This window comes from Mus caroli, unplaced genomic scaffold (genome assembly GCF_978045245.1).
Source record: "Mus caroli unplaced genomic scaffold, Mus_caroli_1 scaffold_6, whole genome shotgun sequence".
Taxonomy (NCBI): Eukaryota; Metazoa; Chordata; class Mammalia; order Rodentia; family Muridae; genus Mus; species Mus caroli.
In genome coordinates, this window is record NW_028227261.1 from 21229730 (window position 1) to 21249916 (window position 20187).

Below are 20187 nucleotides of genomic sequence, written 5' to 3' on the forward strand. Positions count from 1 at the left end.
ATCTGGAGAAGGCCAAACTATAGAAACAGGAAGGGTGACTAGTGACATGGAGCCCGGCAATGACATACTCTGTATACTTGAATTATGCATCCATGGCATTCTACCTCTCTTTAAACCTATAAAATATACAAGATCAAGAGTAAAACCTATGCTGTCATGGCAGCACATACCTTTAATCACAGCACCTGAGGCAGAGACAGCTGGATCGCTATGAATTTTGAGGTCGGTCCACCCTTATGGGCATATTATTTTTATGTGCTATGTAAAGTTTACCCTTGTGTTATTCAAATGCTGATTTTCCTACCCTCATATCTTGTTTCAATCCAGACACAGCTTTGTAATGTTTATGTCAAGAATCTCAAGTTTGTGTAAACAATTTTTACCATTTATTCTCTGCCATGTTAATAAATATTGATCATCCAATGGCTGGGAAAAACAGAGCAGTTGGGGAAAGAGAAACAGAGAAATCCTCCAGGAGTGAGGAGGAGAGAATTTGTGAGAGTTTAGCAGAAACACCAAAGTCCCAATTACAAGAATTATTGGGATTTTGGCTGGTAGGTAGCCAGATTAGTTTAAGTGTTAAGATAAAACTGCCCAGATATTGAGGAGGGGCCTTGAAATAAATCTTGGTCTCCCTGTGTTGTTATTGGGAACTAGCCAGGATAAAGTAATATAGCTGATGTATTAATTTAATACATATTTAGATTAAATAATTCATTTTGCATTTGGTGCTCAATATGGAGAAGTACTCACACTTTTTTTTTAGGGGGGGGGGATTCGAGACAGGGTTTCTCTGTGTAGCTCTGGCTGTCCTGGAACTCACTTTGTAGACCAGGCTGGCCTCGAACTCAGAAATCCGCCTGCCTCTGCCTCCTAAGTGCTGGGATTAAAGGTGTGCGCCACCACGCCCGACTCAGTATTCACACCTTTAAAATTCATATTTAGTTATTAGATAGAAAGTTCCAGGTGAAAAGCAGAAAAGGCAAAGCTCCATTAGAGCTCTGAGTCTCTAAACCACTTGCAAGAATTCTGCTCTCCTCCAGGAGAGTCCTGCTGTGCACATGGCATTGGTTAATTAACAAAGGCCATTCCTAAAGTAGGGGCTTAGGGGATTCTTGAATGAATCCCCTTGGGGCGGCGGGGGTGGGGTTGGGTGGGGTGGGAGAGTCAGGACAGGACGAAAACAAAGAAAAGCAATACTTTTTTTCCTATTGACTATCAATAGATTGATACCCAATTTCAATGACTTAGAAGTTTACCCCAGGTAAAACAAAGTATTAAATGGCTTAAATGTAAAGCCAAAAAGTCAAATAGGAAATTTAAGGCCTTACGTGGTTAATATAGCCATAAATTAATGGGGAGACATGGGTTACCATTCCTCCAAGCTTCAAGGACAAGCCATAAAATAGGAGATGTTCTTGACGACACTATTAAAACTTTTTATCAAGAACAGTCATAGACTGTCCAAATTATCCATAAACAAGACAACAGCAGCTGACTATCCAGAGGGAGAGAGACTGCTAAAAGAACACAAATGGCCTTGCCACTAAGGACCATCCCACTAGGATAGAACAATGGCCTATGACAAAAAAAAAAAAAAAAAAAAAAAAAAATACAAGTACTAGAACAACTATATAAGAGCAGCTGTAGGCTCAACATATAGAAGAGTCCACCAGCCCTTGGAATTCTCCTGTATTTGTCATTTAAAAAAAAAAAAAAATCTAGCAAATGGAGGATATTGACAGATCTGAGAGCAATTAATAAAATCATTCAGCCAATGGCTTCTTTACAGTCTAGAATCCTGTCATTTTCCTTGTTACCTAAGGAATGGCCTATTATAGTGATTGATTTAAATTGCCTTTTTTATGATTCCTTTACAAAAACAATATAAAGAAAGGTTTACTTTTTCAATACCTACTTATAATAACAGCTGTCCAATAGAAGGTCTTGCCTCAAGGAATGTTGAACAGTCCTACTTTATGCCAATATTTTGTACAACAGCCATTCGAAATAATCCTTAAGCCATTTCCTCAATCCATAATTTACCATTACATGGATGATATTTTGTTGGCTGATTCAAATGGAGATACCTTAGAAAAAATGTTTAATAAAACAAAAAAAAATTCCTTTGCTTTCTTGGGGATTACAAATTACTCATGAAAAAACACAAAGAGGTGATTCTATTATTTATCTAGGACATAAGATAAGTCTGCAGAAAATTCAGCCACAAAAGACACAAATCAGGAGAGACCAATTAAGAACTCTTAATGATTGTTAAAAATTGCTGGGTGATATTAACTGGCTACAGACAACAATTGCTCTCACAATTCAAGAGCTAAGTAATTCATTTCAAACTTTATAAGGTGATAAAGAATTAAATAGTCCAAGAAACTTAACAGCTGAAGCTGAAAGGGGATTGACTCTGGTAGAAAAGAAACTAGAAGATGCACATACAGGTCATACTGACCCAACGATGGTCTGTATTTTAGTTATCTCACCTTCTACTCATTCTCCCATAGGAAATCTTATGCAGAGCAATTATATCTTAGAATGGATATTATTAGCTCACAAAAGGAATAAAAAATTAAAAACATATAGAAAAAGTTTCTGCACTTATTCTAAAAAGAAAAACGAGACTCTGTAAATTAGCTGGAATAAAAGCATCTGAGATTCTGATACCTTTCACTAATAATAGTGAGATTACCTCATTATGGGCACAAGATGAACACTGGCAAAGAGTTTGAAGTAATGTGGGGGAGGATATTAACAGCAAATACCCAAAAGCAAGAGACTTCAATTTATAAAAACTAATTGGATTCTCCCTTGTATAATAAAAGAAACACCAATTTCTAGAGGCCCTACATTCTCTATTGTTGCAAAAAAATCAGAAAATGTAGGTTATAAATCAGGAAAAAAATAGTAAAGTGGTTGAGAGTCCTTATGATCCAGTTAAAAATCAGAGTTCTATACAATTCTTACAGTATTATTAGGCTTTTCAGAGTCTCTTAATATAGTTACTAAGTCTCAATATGCAGAAAGAGTTGTCTGTATATAAAAACTGCTGAATTGATTCAGCATGATTCAGAATTAATTTCAAATACAGCAAGTAATCAGAAATGGAAATCATCCACTGTGTGTAACACATATCAGATCCCATATGGGTCTACCAGGTCCTCTAGCACAAGGTAATGCTAAAACTGATCAACTATTAATAAGAAATGTAAGCCGGGCGTGGTGGCGCACACCTTTAATCCCAGCACTCGGGAGGCAGAGGCAGGAGGATTTCTGAGTTCGAGGCCAGCCTGGTCTACGAAGTGAGTGCCAGGACAGCCAGGGCTACACAGAGAAACCCTGTCTCGAAAAACCAAAAAAAAAAAAAAAAAAAAAAAGGAAATGTACTAGAAGCCTCAGTATTTCATTAAAACTACCATGTGAACAATAAAGGTTTAAAAAGAGATTTTTCTATCATTTAGCAACTAGCCAAGGAAATTATTTTAAAAAATGTCCTATACTTGTTCTTTATATAACCACTTCATTACCTGCCGGGAGTAACCTTAAAGGTACCCAGAGAAATAAAATTTGGCAAATGGATATATTTTATTTTGCAGAGCTTGCAAAATTAAAATATGTGCACCATACCGTAGATAGATATTCAAGGTCTCAATAGGCGGCTGCTTTACCTTCTGAAAAGGCTGATTTGGTAATCACACATCTATTAGATGGTATGGCAACTATGGGAATACCTGTACAAATTAAGACTGACAATGCTCTAGCATGTGTCCCTAGTAAAATGAAACATTTTTTTTTACATATTTCAATATAAAGCATATTACAGATATACCACATAATTCTATGGGGCAAGCAGTTGTAGAGATCCAATCATACTTTAAAAGAAATGCTTAACAAACAGAAAGGGGTAACAAAGACCTTCAATCATAAATTACATAATGCTTTATTGACCTTAAAAACTCTTGAATGCTAATGAATAAAATCAGCTGCTTAGAGACAATGGACTATGGGGAAAAACTGAACTAAATTAGCCTGTATATATTAGGGATGTCTTAACATCTAAATGGAGGGAAAGAGCCGGGCGGCACACGCCTTTAATCCCAGCACTCAGGAGGCAGAGGCAGGCAAAGTGAGTTCCAGGACAGCCAGGGCTATACAGAGAAACCCTGTCTCGAAAAACAAACAAACAAACAAATAAATAAATGGAGGGAAAGAAAGAGGGTATGCCCATGTCTCCAGAGTAGAAGAAAAACTATGGATTCCATCCAAATTGATAATAATCAGATATGACCAGGGAGCATTCCTGAAGATCTTGGCTGCAGACAGGAAGAAAGAAATCAAGACAATTAAACAGGACAGGTAACATAATTTGCTGATCCCTCCATATGCAAACAGCTCTAAGATTGGCTGAGACATAAAAACGTCTCCAGCCAGAACTTCAGCTTGCTTAGCCAATAACCCTTTGGCTACAAAGTCCTCAGGACTTATCATGCCAACTTATAAAGAAAGACTGATGTCTTTCACCTGCTCAAACAAGAACAAAGAATCTTCATTAATTGATTTGTGCACCTTGCATTCCATAAATATGTTAACACAGAGCTATGTATTACTTGTGAGAGTTTATATATTTACAGATGCCAATGAAGTCAATACAACCCTGACAAGATTCACCCTCAGGGGTGCTGAGATGCTCAGGCTTACTGATCCACTCTCCTGCCTGACCCTCCCTCAGACTACCTCAGTGCTGTTTCTTCTAAAGACGTGCTCTCAGGACAACTTCAAAACACCCTACTTACTTAGTCCACCCTTTCAGACTGTTTCAATCAGGACTGTGTTTAAGACTGCACTTTCCCAACATACAGAGACTGAACAACAAATGCTACAGCTAACTTTCTTAAGACTAACAATTTTCACAATTTTCTTGGGCTCCCAAAAGGAATACTATATCTAAAATCAGCAGGAAGCAATTATACGAGAAGCAGGACCCATTCCCAAGAGGTGGAGTAGATGATTTTTGGTCCTTCAATGGGTGTTGGATGTTTGTCATCATTAAAAGAGGGATGGTTAGAGCTGAAGAGATGGCTCAATGGTTAAGAGCACTGTCTGCTCTTCCAGAGGTCCTGAGTTCAATTCCCAGCAACCACATGGTGTCTTCCAGCCAACTGTCATGGGACCTGATGCCCTCTTCTGGTGTGTCTGAAGACAGCGACAGTTACTCATATACATAAAATAAATAAATCTTAAAAAAAAAAAAAGAGGGATGGTTATAGTAGTTATGGTCTTAGACAGGGAAGAAACAAAACACGGTGTTTAGGTTCAAGGATTTCTTTTTCTTTTTTCTTTTCTTTTTTTTTTTTTTTGTTCTTTTTCTTTCCTCTATTATTCTTTCTCTCCTAGCTAGGGTTAGGGAGGAGGGGACAGAGGAGGAGAGAGGGAGAAAAGAGAAAGGGGGAATATAGAAATATTATAAGAATAATAGGAAAAAGGGATAGAGATCACTGAATTTACTTTTAAACCAAAAAAAAAAAAAAAAACCACCATTTTTTTAAGCCATAATCTTACATTGGTATAGATCTTTGTATATTGATATAAAAATTAAGGTTATATTTTTACACCGGCATAACGTTTTGTATATGTATACAAATGTAAAGTTTTTGATTCACATAATGTATATGTTTTCAACATTTGGGATATTGTACCAATATAATTCTTAAAGATACAATGAAAATTCTATTCCTTTTAAGCCTGCTATTACAAACTGTTTAGGATAATTAAGTAATGTGAATTAAAAGTCAGGCAATCAAACTTGTGGTCATAATAGATACTAGTTGAGTTAATTACAGTAAGATGTTTTCACAGTCATTCAAATAGTAAATAGAATAAACAGTGGGTGACAATTCAGATATACAATAGATAGATGGTCTTCAAAAACCTCAGAGATCCACAGAATATGACATTTAGAATGATTTCATTATTAAAAGATCTTTTCCAACAATGAGAAAGATCTGCTCCTGGAAGTTATCTCTAATCCACTTCAAAGAAGATAAAAGAGCATCAAAGAACCTCCATATGGAGTTCATCTCAGATGTGACAAAGCTGCCCATGTTTCATCTGCAGACAAAATGCTATCCAGAAAGAACAAACAGGATGCAGGGAAGTTGACTGCCAAGCTCCGCCAAGTTAGGGTTAGCAGTCCTTCATACTTCCTGCTTCACAAAAGGTCTGTCAGATATTCTGGGCATGAAGGCTGAAGATAGAACCTAGAGAATTTCTGGGGGACTTCCCAGACAACCTGCTCCTCTGTCATTTCTATAGTTTCAGAAGCTGCTGGCCTGTACTTCCTACATACTCAAGTAATATTTATTCCTTCTCAGGTCTGTGATAGGGGAAAAGACTAGATAAAGTTTCACAATTAATCTTAAGTTATACAGGATTTAATAAAATGTTTTATGTCTTAGAAGATGCTTTAGGTCAATAAGACAAGTTATGATAGAAAATGATTTAGGTACAAAACTCTAAATTCACCAAGTTAGGATGGACAATAGAATATTATCTACAAAATTGGCAAATAGTTATAGACTAGACATAATGTGAATCTTACCTGATTAGTCGTAACTGTTATCACTGTATATAGATTATTTATTATGAGTCTTCTGTCTAATATTTGTCTTTTATTAGACAAAAAAGGTGGAATGTAGGCATAATGCACTGTGTAAAGGTTACCCTCATATTATTCGAACGCTGACTTCTCCGCCCTCATATCTTATTTCAATCCAGACATGGCATTGTAATTCTTGTGTCAAGAATCTCCTCTCTCAAGTCTGTGTAAGCAATTCTTACCATTTATTCTCTGCCTTGTCAATAAATGCTGATTACCCAATGGCTGGGCAAAACAGAGAATAGGGCAGGACTTCTGCCAGCCAGGGGAAGGAGGAAGAGATCAGTCAAGATGAGTAAGGTGGAAAGAATTCTTGAGAGTTTAGCAGAAATATGAAGTCCCAAGTTGCAAGTATTCTTGGGATTTTGGCTAGTAGGTAGCCAGACTAGTCGAGGGGTTAGAATAGATAAGATAGACTGCCTAGATATTGAGGTGGAGCCTTGAAATATTTATATTAAATAATTAATTTTGTAAACCCTGTCTCAAAAAACTTTTTAAAAAAGTGAATCTTAATATATAGATAAGTTGGGTGATAACAATTATTATGACTAGCTCATGATGAAAATCAATATAAATGCCATGGTTTTTTCAAAAGACTACTAAAGAATCTGACTAGGAAGACCAAACAGGAAGCACTGTGATACTCCAAGCAAAAGCCGGTGTGGCTGATAACAGACACACTAAGAAGTGGTCAGAACTCTGGCCATGTGGAGGGAGAACCCCGTGCTTTTGTTCCTAGCCTGCACGTGATGTATAAGACAGGCAAGAAATCAAGGATGCTTCAGGTCAAGGTTGCTGGCCTAAATTTGTAGGACAGTGCTGTCCTAAGTCCAATGAAATTAAGTATAGATGGAACAGTAAGAAAAGGAAGATAAGTTTAAAACATTATCTGTGAGGGATTAATGGTCATCCAAAGACAATAGAGCCCATAAACACACAAGCAGGGTCAGAACTCAAAAGAGAGGTATTCTTACAATATAAATCTGTGAGTCAACAAAAACAGATGGCTTAGAAAAATATCGACATTGCCAAGGAATTGAGTGAGCATAGAGAAAATAAGACATCAACGGTCTAAACCCCAATGCTCACAGGGATGAAAATAGCAAAGGGGACAAAGCATCTGTGAGACAAGTGGAAAATCACAAGAGTGCATAGCACATAGTGTAATGGAAGCTTCCAAAAAGTAAGATTAACACAGGTGGATCTATCAAGACAATGATGTAACAAGTATTGCCAGCACGACACCAGTAGGGCTGAGGAGATATCTCAGTTGTAAGGCATTTTGTCCAGCATATGTGAAGCCTGGTGTTCCATCTCCAGTACCACACGTGCAGGGTGGCAGGGGTTCAGCATTATTTAACAGAATAGTGCTGGAAACAGCAACAGAATCAGGATTTGAAATTAGGGGCAGTCCATCCCATAATCAGCCACCAAACGCAGACACTATTGCATATGCCAGCAAGATTATGCTGAAAGGACCCTGATATAGCTGTCTCTTGTGAGGCTATGCCAGTGCCTGGCTAATACAGAAGTGGGTGCTCACAGTGATCTATAGGATGGAACACAGGGCCCCCAATGGAGGAGCTAGAGAAAGTACCCAAGGAGCTAAAGGGGTCTGCAACCCTATAGGTGGAACAATATGAACTAACCAGTACCCCAGAGCTCGTGTCTCTAGCTGCATATGTAGCTATGGGAAGAGAGGCCCCTTGGTCTTGCAAACTTTGTATGCCCCAGTACAGGGGAACACCAGGGCCAAGAAGTGGGAGTGGGTAGGTAGGAGAGAGGGTGGGGAGAGGGTATAGGGGGCTTTTGGTATAGCATTTGAAATGTGAATGAAGAAAATATCTAATAAAAAATTTAAAAATTAAAAAACACAGTCTAACCTATAAGAGAACACCCAGCATCTTATAGTAAAACTGACTCCCAACAATTCAACTGCAACTGAGGTTTGAAATAGCAAATGCCTTCTGGAGCACTGGCTGCACTACATGGTCTGAGCCACCAGATGGAGCCCGTGCACAGCTCTTATAGAACAGCAATGCTTGGGAGAAACTGCTACCATCAAACATGGATCATCCTTCACTCTGCTCCATCTATGGTTCAGCTCTCTTCTCTCCTCTAGGTTCTTCTAGACTCTTTCCCATCTCTCCGTAGCCTACATGCTTCCACGTTCTCCAAAACTGAAGGGAACAAGTCTCTTTCCTTTGGCTATTTGTCCACTGGCACAGCAAAAGCCTTAACTATTTTTACACTAGTTGGGGGATTAGGGACTCCACAAATTTCATATGTTCAGTAATAGAAAGGATAAAGAATTATTAAAGGATTTATACTAACTTAACAGTTACCAGAAGACAAATAATACCATGTGTCTACGAGAAGCTTTAAAAGCAATGTATCATTGTCAATATGCTTAAAACCATTAAGTTGTACAATGTAGAGGTTAACGTGATATATAACATTGCAATAATAATTTGTTTGCTTTCATTTTTCGAGACAGGGTTTCTCTGTGTGGTCCTGGCTGTCCTGGAACTCTCTCTGTAGACCAGGCTGGTCTCAAACTAACAGAGATCCACCCGCCTCTGCCTCCCAAGTATTGGATTACAGGTGTGTACCACCATGCCAGGTTCAATAGTGCAAAAAAAATTTAAAAACCCACACAACTGGGCATGGTAGTATTTCTGTAGTTCCAGCTACTCAGAAGTCTAAAGCAAGGGGATTCTTTAAACTAAGGAGCTTAAGCCTAGGAAACATAGTGAGGACCCCATACAAAACCAAAACAGAACAGAATGGCCTACCCTCCACTGACATTCTCCAAACATTCCCCTTTTACTACTTTATACTGAACTTTTCATGAACAAATATCTTAAGAGGAAATTATAATAGTTAGTCAACTTGATAACAATTTGGTATCCAACAAATCTCCAGGCAGACCTGTGAGAACTGTCTTGATTATATGATTATATTAACTGAAAGGGGAAGACCCACACTAGAAGTGAATGGAACAATTCCCCAGGATTAGCTCTGTAGATTCAGTGTGACCAGCCTTGACTTCTTCACCAAATGGGAACATTCTAAGTGTAAGCCAGAATAATCCTTTCTCCCTTAACTTTTTTTAAAAATCAGAATATTTTATTCTGGAAACAGGAAAAGAACTAATATAGATATGAAACTTTAGCGCTTCTCCATCTATAAATTACCACTATTCTGAATTATAAAAAGTTCAGGAACCTGACTACTGTTTTCATGTGGATCACATTTTTCTTTTTCGATGTTTTTAGTTATGTGTATATGTCTTTGTGAGTGTGCATGTCTGTGAGGGAACTGGGTCCCCTGCAGCTGGAGTTACATGCAGCTATGGTATCGCAGCTATGGTATCGCAGCCCAGCATAGGTGCTAAGAAGTGAACTCTAGTCCTCTACAAGTGCATTTAACCACTGAGCCACCTCGCCAGTCCCTCCATTTGGATTTTAGTGTTAATTTTCTATCTTCTGTTCAAAATTGAGTGTGGAGACTCAACCAGTATAGCACAGGAATGAAAAAGCTAAACTCAGTTAACAACCAACAAGTACTTACTTGACACTAAAAAGAGAGCATTACATTTCCTATCTGAAATCTTTTCAAGGCTCTTATTCTTCTTAGGTTAAAGTCCAAATTCTCCAATTAAACCAAGAAGCCCTGCATGTTCTGGCCTTGCCTGCCCAACTATCTCTCCAGCCTTATCTTCAGCCTGCATGTTAAGTCTCATTTTTAGCTGGTTGTAGTGGTAGAAGTACTGGAGATTGAACCCAGGGCCTTGAGCATGTCAGACAAATGCTCACAACAACTGTATGTGTATGAGTTTTATTTACTCAGTATATTCCTCCCTACTTGCTTTCTTATTTGTATTCTGAATTCTCAGTACTCAGCAAGGAGCCTAGCACACAATAAATGCTTTAAACTTAGTGACTGCGAGTATCTGAATGAACTTCCTAATGATTCGGTGTCTGGCCAGACACTGGCCTTTAACAGACAACACTAAGTAATACCAAGGAACTAACTGTTCATGGGTTACAACGGAGGAAATGAGTGGATCAGATGGAACAGGTTATCAGGTCCTGGACACATGTTCTCAAAGATCACACCCAAGCCCTATACCCACTTGCTCAGTGGCTTAACCATCATATTGTCCCCCTTCAAGACTGCAGGTCTGCGCGCCATGGAAACTGGGCCAAACTGCTGAAACCACTCCTTATAGGCTGCCCAAATATCATCACTGGGCTGGTAAGAACAAAAAGTATTTCTGGATCTTCCTCTACTCCTTAGAATGTTTTATACATTTATTTTTCTGTTTTTGTTTTTTGTTACAGGGTCTCTCAAAATAGTCCTGGCTGTCCTGAAACTCACTATTGACCAGGCTGGCCTCAAACTACATACCTTTAATTTCTTTAATACACATCTCTTATCTGAAGAAAGCGGTGGAGGTGCTGTATCCTGGGCTATCTACAAAAGAGAAAAGATTCCTTTCTTCCTAACGTTTCCCTGCTCTCTGCAGAAGATTCATTATTCAGTAAATATTTATGGCACTTCTATGATGTACCCAGACTTCTGTGAAGTGCAAGAATGAAAAACTTAAGAGCTTCTCCTTTGTCTTTAAAAAAATAAGACAGACATAGCCAAAGGTAAAACAATGTTTTTAAAAAAATAAAGCCATCCCTACTGGGCATAATGTCACTCTCCTGTGATCCAAGCTCTTGGGAGTCTGGGGCAAGAAGATCAAGAACTCACAGAGAGGGCTGGAGAGATGGCTCAGCGGTTAAGAGCACTGGCTGTTCTTCCACAGGTCCTGAGATCAATTCCCAGCAACCACATGGTGGCTCACAACTATCTGTAATGAGATCTGACGCCCTCTTCTGTATATATAAGTAAATAAATAAAGTGTTTCATTTCCACACTTTCACTCTAGAGTCCAAGTGCTCCTGGAACTTACCATGTAGCCCACACTAGCCTCAAATTCATAATGCTCCTGCCATGTGCCTGGGTCACAGGCATGTACCAACCGTCAGTTCCATCTTTTACAGCCAATGTCTCTCACATCAATATCTACCTCAGTTCTGATTAATATTAGAAAGATATCAATTGCATTTCCATTTGGCAGCTCATTTTTGCCAAACTTCTTAAGCCTCTTTAAAAAACAAAACAAAACAAACAAAAAACAAAACCAAGAACAGGGCCTTGTTTGTTTCATGCTGACCTTGAACTCAGTATGTAACCAAGGATGGCCTAGAATTTTTTAGACCCACTGCCTCTACTTCCCAAGTGCTAAGACTATATAGGTATATATCATAGCACCTGCCTTATGTGGTACTGGGGACCTGAACCTGGGCATGCTAAACAAGCATTTCACCAACTGAGCTACATCCTAAGCCCCTTAAACCTACTTCTAAGTGAACCTAGCTAGCCCTTTAGAAACTAGCTCTTCTTCCTGCCCTTGCAGATCAGGAAGATCTGAAATAGAACATAAAAAATCCTGCCCTGCCCCTTCTCCCAACATAGTTGCCATGATTCATTTCCTGTTCCCAACAGTCATTTATAGCAGGGGTCAGCAAACTTCTTTGCAGTTTGATATATAACCATACAGACTTAGGTTGGTCCTGGGGACTAAACCTGGGCATGCTAAACAAACATTCTACCAACTGAGCAGCTTGCCTGATTTTATAAATAATTTAAATATGGCTATGTTTATTCACTTCTATGTCTGACATGTCTGCTTCACACTATAGAGTTGTTGGGCCAGGCACTTTTCAAAGTGGAAAGAATTCAATGTACAAGCTGTCTTAGTAACTCATCATCAATTCTTATCTAAGCACTTTTCTTTTTCTTTTTCTTTTTTTTTTTTTTTTTTTTGGTTTTTCGAGACAGGGTTTCTCTGTGTAGCCCTGGCTGTCCTGGAACTCACTTTGTAGACCAGGCTGGCCTTGAACTCAGAAATCCACCTGCCTCTGCCTCCAAGTGCTGGGATTAAAGGCATGTGGCACCACGCCCGGCGTCTAAGCACTTCTAATGACAAGAAAGACAGACACTTTCCCACCAGAAAACTCATTCCATCTTTGAAGGCTCTACAGGAATTCACTATTTGTCAGCCTCAAATGTTAACCACATTATATGAAAACTCAATACTGTCTGACTTACACCAGACTGAGATCCACAGGGTAAAGGACATGTTTATATGCTATCCACTACCTCATGACAAGTTCCTCCTTGTCCTTACAACGTCCTTTTCATGAGTGGATTGACTTGAGTAGTGTTACCGAGATGTCTCTCTGTATCCAGGCATTTCCATGGCCACTACACATTTTCCAAACTTTCCCCCAGTCCTTTCTCTATCCACAGTACACCAGAAGTGACAAGGACCACGAAATCCCTTAGCTGTCCCCCCTCCTCAGTTCTCGTCCTCACAGTCCTAGTTCATTGTCATTCTCCACAGCCTTCCTGTGCCAATAAAGACTGGCTCACAAAACCCAGAGAAAGCAAAGGAATAGCTGTTAGTCTAAGTTTCTCTAATGTTTATTCTGGTGTGCTTCTGAAAGGTAAGTGAACCACCATCTCAACCCAGAAAGTAACGTTCTCAAAAGGTGAATGTGATACAATGAAAAGGACCTAGTTTAAAAACTTAATTCTGCCTCTTTTGTTGCCTGTGTAAACTTGATAAGTTATTTAACCTCTCACCTCACTTTCTGGCAATGATAAAAGCACTAACCTCAAAGAGTTGGAATAGGTATTAAGAAAGAAAACTATGACAGACAGGCCTGACACACAGTAAATACTCAATAAGTGACAGGTTAGCCCTGCTCCTTAAAATTTTTGGCTTCCTGAGTAGACTATAACCCTATCAGGCTGGGGACACAACAGAGAAAACATGTAAAGCACTTAGCTTAGCTTAGCCTCATATATGGTTCAAACAACAATGTATCAACCAATACTGACTTTCCTCCCTGGGATAGAAAATTGTCAAGACCTCAGAAAACACCCAATTCCACTGGTCTGCCAGGCATCTCTGTGCAGTATACTTACCATTTAGGTAATGGGAGCTTTCTGTGGGAACTTATGGTTGCCCTCCCCACTGTCTGCTGTCCTGTAAACAGTCACTGCCTTTCACTGGTAGCTGCTTGTTGACCTAGACAGAATATAAAAGAAGAAGTAAGTATAGCATGAATCATGCCAAGGCTCAGGTGACCCAAAGACTTTCACATATAGTTCAGCATCAGAAAAAGACAAGAAGAGCTATTTCTATAGCCTGACTGTAAAGAAAGCTACCTATGTCTCTGAAGGAGATAGAGGCTCCATGCTACCTCCCCTCCTATCAGATAACATGATTCCAGGCCAGATTGTCTTAAATTAAAAATCTATTATTTCCCAATATTCTAAAGATTTATGACATCTTGCATCTGGGAAGCACCTCAGAAATCAACTAAATGCCCAAGTGAAAGAGGAAACTGGATCTTGGAAAAGGTAAATCATGCAATGACATAGGGGTAAAGCTGGAATTATACTAATAATGTTTGGGAAGACAAGTAGAAAATCTATTACATCCTGAGCAGTTTATTTTATATATAAAACATCAATGTGATAATGTTGCATATAGATAATCTAAATCTTTTTTTTTGTTTTTTTTTTTTTTGTTTTTTTGTTTTTTTTTTTGGTTTTTCGAGACAGGGTTTCTCTGTGTAGCTCTGGCTGTCCTGGCACTCACTTTGTAGACCAGGCTGGCCTCGAACTCAGAAATCCACCTCCTTCTGCCTCCCGAGTGCTGGGATTAAAGGCATGCACCACCATGCCCAGCTTCTAGTTTTATTTAAAAGAAATCACTCCCTAAAAGAAAGGTGATAGAGTTAATCAATCTGAACCTTACTGCTAACATTAGAGAAAAGTTATGGGGGTAGAGGACTTGGGTCAAATCTTCCTGTCTATACTCTCAAAGAATGAAAATGGCATATGGGTGAGTGCTAACCTAAAGCTTTTGGACACAATCTCACATTCAAACATGTCCTTCCTTGAACCATAACTTACCATCCCTACAGACCACCTTCTAGCTTCCTTCCAAGACTGCTGGTCCCTTTAGTCTGAACTCTACAACCCTAAAATGTATGCATGCCACAGAACCAACTGTCTCTATTCTCTTAGAGAGCTAGGACAGAATTAGAGAAGGAGATAATAGTTTTGTTGTTTGTTTCTTTAATGGCTTAAAAGACTGGACAGGAAAAGAAGTATCTGAAGCGATAAGCCAGTAACCTGAAGCATGGACTAGGGGGTGTAGCTCAATTGGTAGCATGCATTAAGCCCAGGACACGATCCTCAGCATAATTTGGTTCTACAAAGACCAAAAGAGGACATGAGAGCCCTGGGACTGGAGCTACAGATAGTTGTGAGTCACTGCATAGGCACTGGGGACTGAAGGAAAGTCTTCCTCTGTTCTTCACCCTTCACCCATCTCTCCAGCCTAAAGAATTTCTTTTTAAAAGGAATCATACCCAGGGCTGAAAAGATGGCTCAGGGGTTAAGAGGATTGATTGCTCTTCCAGAGGTCCTGAGTTCAATCCCCAGCAACCACATGGTGGCTCACACCCATCTGTAATGGATTCCAATGCCCTCTTCTGCTGTGTCTGAAGACAGCTACAGTGTGCTCGTATGCATAAAATAAATTAATAAATATTTTAAAAAGAAAAATAAAATTAAAAGGCTCTATACTCTTTCTTTCTACCATGTGTATGTATCCCAGGAGTTGGACTCAGGTTGTCAGGCTTTATGGAACAGGTCTTTACATACTGAGTTCCTCACCAGCCCAAAATGACTGACAGTGGGAATACCAACTCCAGGCTACAGCTCCTTCAAAAAGCTTTTGCTTGGCCCTGACAATGTTATATACCAGTGGGATATATAGTAAGTGCAAGGCTATCTTCAAAGCAGAGGTGAAAGGATGAGTCCTTACACAGTATGGACAGTTCACCAACTGCCTCATTGTCCTGAGGAGCAAGGAAGTTCCAGAGAGGAAAGACTTGTCCAAGGTTACAAAGCACATTAACATGAACATTGTTATCTCTTTCTGTTTCCACAATTCTTCTGTAATGAATAAAATACTTTTAGAGAATTCTGCTTCCACATGACCCTCTCAAAGATTACAGCTATAAACATGATAAAAACAAAAACAACCATATAAAATGAACAGAAACTGGCAGATTTAGGAAAACTCAAAAAGGGACTGGGGTAGGTTCTGGCTGAAAGCATCTAGCTGTAGTCCTAATGAAAAAGCAAATATTAGGATTCTGGAAGAACCAAAGAGACTGGACCAGCCAAAGATAATGGGAAATAGGAAAATCAAGACCCAGCTGTGGGTGCAAACTTGGTTTTAAACTGGCCAACAGCCATGAACTATGCAACGTAGAAGGCAGAATCCAAAGACCTCATTAAAGACAAAAGAGTAGGAAAGAATACTGGCCACCACTAGGGTGGCAAAGCTTGTAATGTGAAGCCGGATGTGGTGGCACACACCTTTTGCCCCAGCACTCAGGATGAGAAACAAGAGGATCTCTGTGAGTTCAATGCCAGCCTGATCTACAAAGTGAGTTCCAGGACAGCCAGGGCTATACAGAGAAACCCTGTCTCAAAACCACACCGCCCTCCAAAAAATCCGAAAGAACTCCTGCATCCAAATGTATAAATATAACCCTAAATTATGTAAAGAATTAGAAAAATGAAGCCTAGTAACTAAAAACCCATAAGCAGAAGGCAACACTTTAAGACTCTGTAGAGGAATTTTAATCTAGCAACATGGCTGCTCTGGAAAGGGATGGCATCCAAAGTCTTTCAGGTCTGTATGATCTAGATGAAATGATACACCTTTAACCCCTCTGGTTGAAATACAGACATGCCCTTAGTACACCTTTAATCCCAAACAATGTAGGTAAGGTTAGTTCATAGAAGGAAGCAGCCATGCTTGAAAATGTCCTATTGAGGGGTAGGCAAAGTGATGAACCAGAGAAAGACTTTACAGAATGAGTCAGTCAGTTGAGAGGCAGTGCAGTGAAGTTGAGTTCATGGTAGTTCAGCTGGTGGCAGTTCAGTTTGTGGAATTCAGAGGCAGTTTTTACCAGGACAGTTTTACAGAGACAGGTTGTAGACAGAATAAGCTAGACATAGCCGAAGACAGAATGAGCCAGAGAATGAGATGGAAGCAGAAAATTAGAACACATTGCCAAAGTTAGTTTGAGACCACACAGAGCAATTCAGTCAGAAACCAAGAGAAGTCAGTTTGAATCAGTGAGCTTGGAGAGGAGTTTGAGTCAGAACAGCTGAGTTGAACCAGCCAACCAAAGATCAGAAAGATCTGCAAAGGGTGAGTTTATTTAGCTGTAAGCCTCCAAGATGACAATTACAAGTGAAAGATCCTGACAGAATGTAAAAGGTCACAGAAGCCCTGAAATTGGCAAAATAGATTTCATTGTTAGCAGAACTAGCTTCACTGATTTAGAAAAATAGAGGTGCACAATGCTCTGGGCGCTCCTTGAACCTGTGTGTCCGCCAATGTTCTGACCGTTCCTTGAACCCAGATGTGTGCTCACTGCTGCACCTCACTGTCAGGTGTTTGTGATATTGGTTGCTGGGATAGAGTCGGAAAATCACCCCAGCAACCACAGTTGGGGCCAATCCGGAGTTGCTGCACCTGCACCAGACTCTTTCCTTGTACCCCTCCCATACCCATTTCTTGAGAACAGACATTGTTTAGATCTGGAAATCCTCTACTCCCCCCTCCTCCTTTCCCCCCTGAGGGCCTATAAAAACTGGGACCCCTTTCCCCTCCAGGTCGACCCCTCTACCTCCTCTGCGTGGGATATGAGTCGTCCCCAGAGCTCTGGCTTTCCCCAAATAAAGCCTCATGTGGTTTGCATCAAGCTTGGTCTCTCGTGAGTTCTTGGGGGTCCGCTATTATCCCGAGGCCTGAGCAAGGGGCTCCTTTCGGAGTCTTTCATTAGTAACTTTTACAGGACTCAAATTGACCAAAGATAGAAGTATTACACCTCAAAGAAATGCTCAAAACGAAAGGAAAAATGGTAAATCTTGGATGAGAAATTGGAAGTTTTTTTAAAAGTAAGGAGTTTAGAACAGAAATATAATTGTATTTTGTTCTGTTTTAATTCACTAGACAGACTTAACAGAATTGAGTACTGGGGAGATGACTCAGTGAGTAAAATGGTTGTTACACAGACAATAGGATCTGAGGTCACAGTTATTTTAGGTATCTTAGAGATCTTCAACACCCATGTGCAGAAACCTGATATGGTAATGCACATCTGTTACCCCATTCTGGATGGTTGCTGGTCAGCCAATCTCCGAGAGTCCCAGGTTCAATAAAAGACACTATCTCAAAAACAAGATATAGAGCAAAGGCTGGGCGGTGGTGCCTTTAATCCCAGCACTTGGGAGGCAGAGGCAGGTGGATTTCTGAGTTCAAGGCCAGCCTGGTCTACAGAGTGAGTTCCAGGACAGCCCAGGCTCACAGCTGATAAAGGGTAAAGTGGACTCTCACCCAGGTTATTCCGCTCCAAATTCTGCTTCTCTTCTGGGGCATTATCTCAAATTGGCCACAGGAAAGCCAGTCCTGCTCCACAGTGCAATCATCATAAGCATAAGTAACTGACGAGCAGTTACTGAATTCATTTGCTTATCCATTCAAATAGCAACTAACTTCCTATAGTATATGGATCTCTTAGGTCAGCATTGAGAATGAAAAGTGAATAGAAACAGTCCTTGTCTTCACAGTAGTGAGAGCAGACTGAAATAGAAAATAAATAACCATAAAATACATAAATGATATGTACTGTGACTGGATAGAAATTTCCTCAAAGTGCCTAATGGGTGCCCTCTGGTAAGTGAAAGGGGAACAGTAAAAAATCAAGAGAAAGCAGCCTACCATGGTGGCTCAAAGCTATAACCCCAGCACTTTTATAAGGCTAAGGCAGGAGAAATGTTATGAGTTCAAAGCTAGCCTGGGCCACATAATGAGTTCTAGACCAGCCTGGGCTACAAGAGTGAGACCCTACACACCCTCTCCCCTCCCCTCCCCTCCCCTCTCCTCTCCCCTCCACTCGCCCCCCTTTAAAAACAAACAAACAAACAAACAAAGAGGATACTGCAGAGGTATGTAGGAAGCCACACCATGTACACATGCACACCTTGGAGAATAAATTATTAGGTTTTGTTTGTTTGGTTTGGTTGGTTTTTGTTTTTTCCTGGTTTTTACAAGACAAGTGTTTCTCTGTGTAGTCCTGGCTGTCCTCGAACTCAAAGATTCCCCTGCCACTGCCAGACATTGGTTTAAATCTTTATCTAAAGAATTACAGGAAGTCCCTTAAGTAGTAAAGATAAGACATTTGTGCTCTGAAAAGATCACTTTGACTTCAGTATGGGAGGAAGAATGTTCCTAAGAGAGATCAGTTGGAAACTGATTTTTGAAGTCCTGGAGAAATTATGTAAAAGCTAGTAAGAGGTGTATGCTGAGATTTATCATATACTACACCTAACCATTTTTTCTTAACACTTACAAAAGTTTTGCCTGCATGTATCAGTGGCCCACATGCATAACTGGTGCCAGAGGCCAGAGAGGATGCTACGTCTCTTGGGACTGGAGTTATAGATGGTTTATGAGCTTCCATGTGGGTGCTGGAAATTGAACCCTGGTGGTCTGGAATAGCTGACTACTAAGCCATCTCTTCAGGCACTGGGAACCATTTTTTCTTATTACTTTGTATCAATCAATTTAAACAAGTCTATGTGACAGACACTGTTATCACTCTTATAAAAGTTTACATACCCATCTTCATGCTGCTTCCCTTGTAACTCCTACCTAGTATGGATTTTAAATATACTGGCTGCCCCTCCTTTTTCTGCACATTACAAACATCAAGCCTGTCTAAGCAAAAAGCCTGTCCACACAAAAGCAGCTAGATGTCAAAGAAAAAAACCACTGGAACCATGGACCAGTGTCTTTTTAAATACATCACCACAGACTTCAAACACACATCTCTACACTGCTAGCAACTGTGCCATGCTTTTCCCTAAATTCCCTTTCATGCCTTTACTTCCCTTTTCAATTAACCTCTAAAGCCATGAGCTGATAACATGTCACCAAGAAGCAATATCTAGACCTTTATTTTCCAAGTCTACTACTATGCCAGCATTTTGCTTTCCTTAGTTACAGCAGATACTGCCCCTGCTGTTCTTTGTATACACATTACTCTCACTCTCTTCTCATAGCATTACTTTTTCTCTTTGCAGCCATCAGCATACAACATTCACTAGAAGGTGCCTACTTGGAGTAAACTGCACAATTCAACACTGGCCCTTCCAATAGAGCCAAAGAAGTGAAAGTTAACACTAAGACACTTGTGTAACAACTTGTCAATTGCTGCAACATCCAAATCCATGATTAGTGGATCCATCTCAAACAGAGTCTAGACAGCAAAGGTACTAAAGAGCATGTGGAGTGG

The 20187-nt window shown here is 39.8% G+C and overlaps 1 protein-coding gene across 5 annotated transcripts in view; it reads right to left on the reverse strand.

The window, feature by feature from the left end:
- Positions 1–20187, reverse strand: part of Luzp1 (leucine zipper protein 1) — an 84392-nt gene that overhangs the window by 13988 nt on the left and 50217 nt on the right. For 4 of the 5 annotated variants that reach the window (XM_029476766.2, XM_021159894.2, XM_021159895.2 and 1 more), the window contains one exon: positions 13718–13820. The gene's annotated coding sequence lies outside the window, so the exon portion shown is untranslated. Of the gene's footprint in view, positions 1–13717; positions 13821–14396; positions 14418–20187 lie in introns of those variants that run through there. The other variant, XM_085838828.1, reaches the window with a different exon arrangement.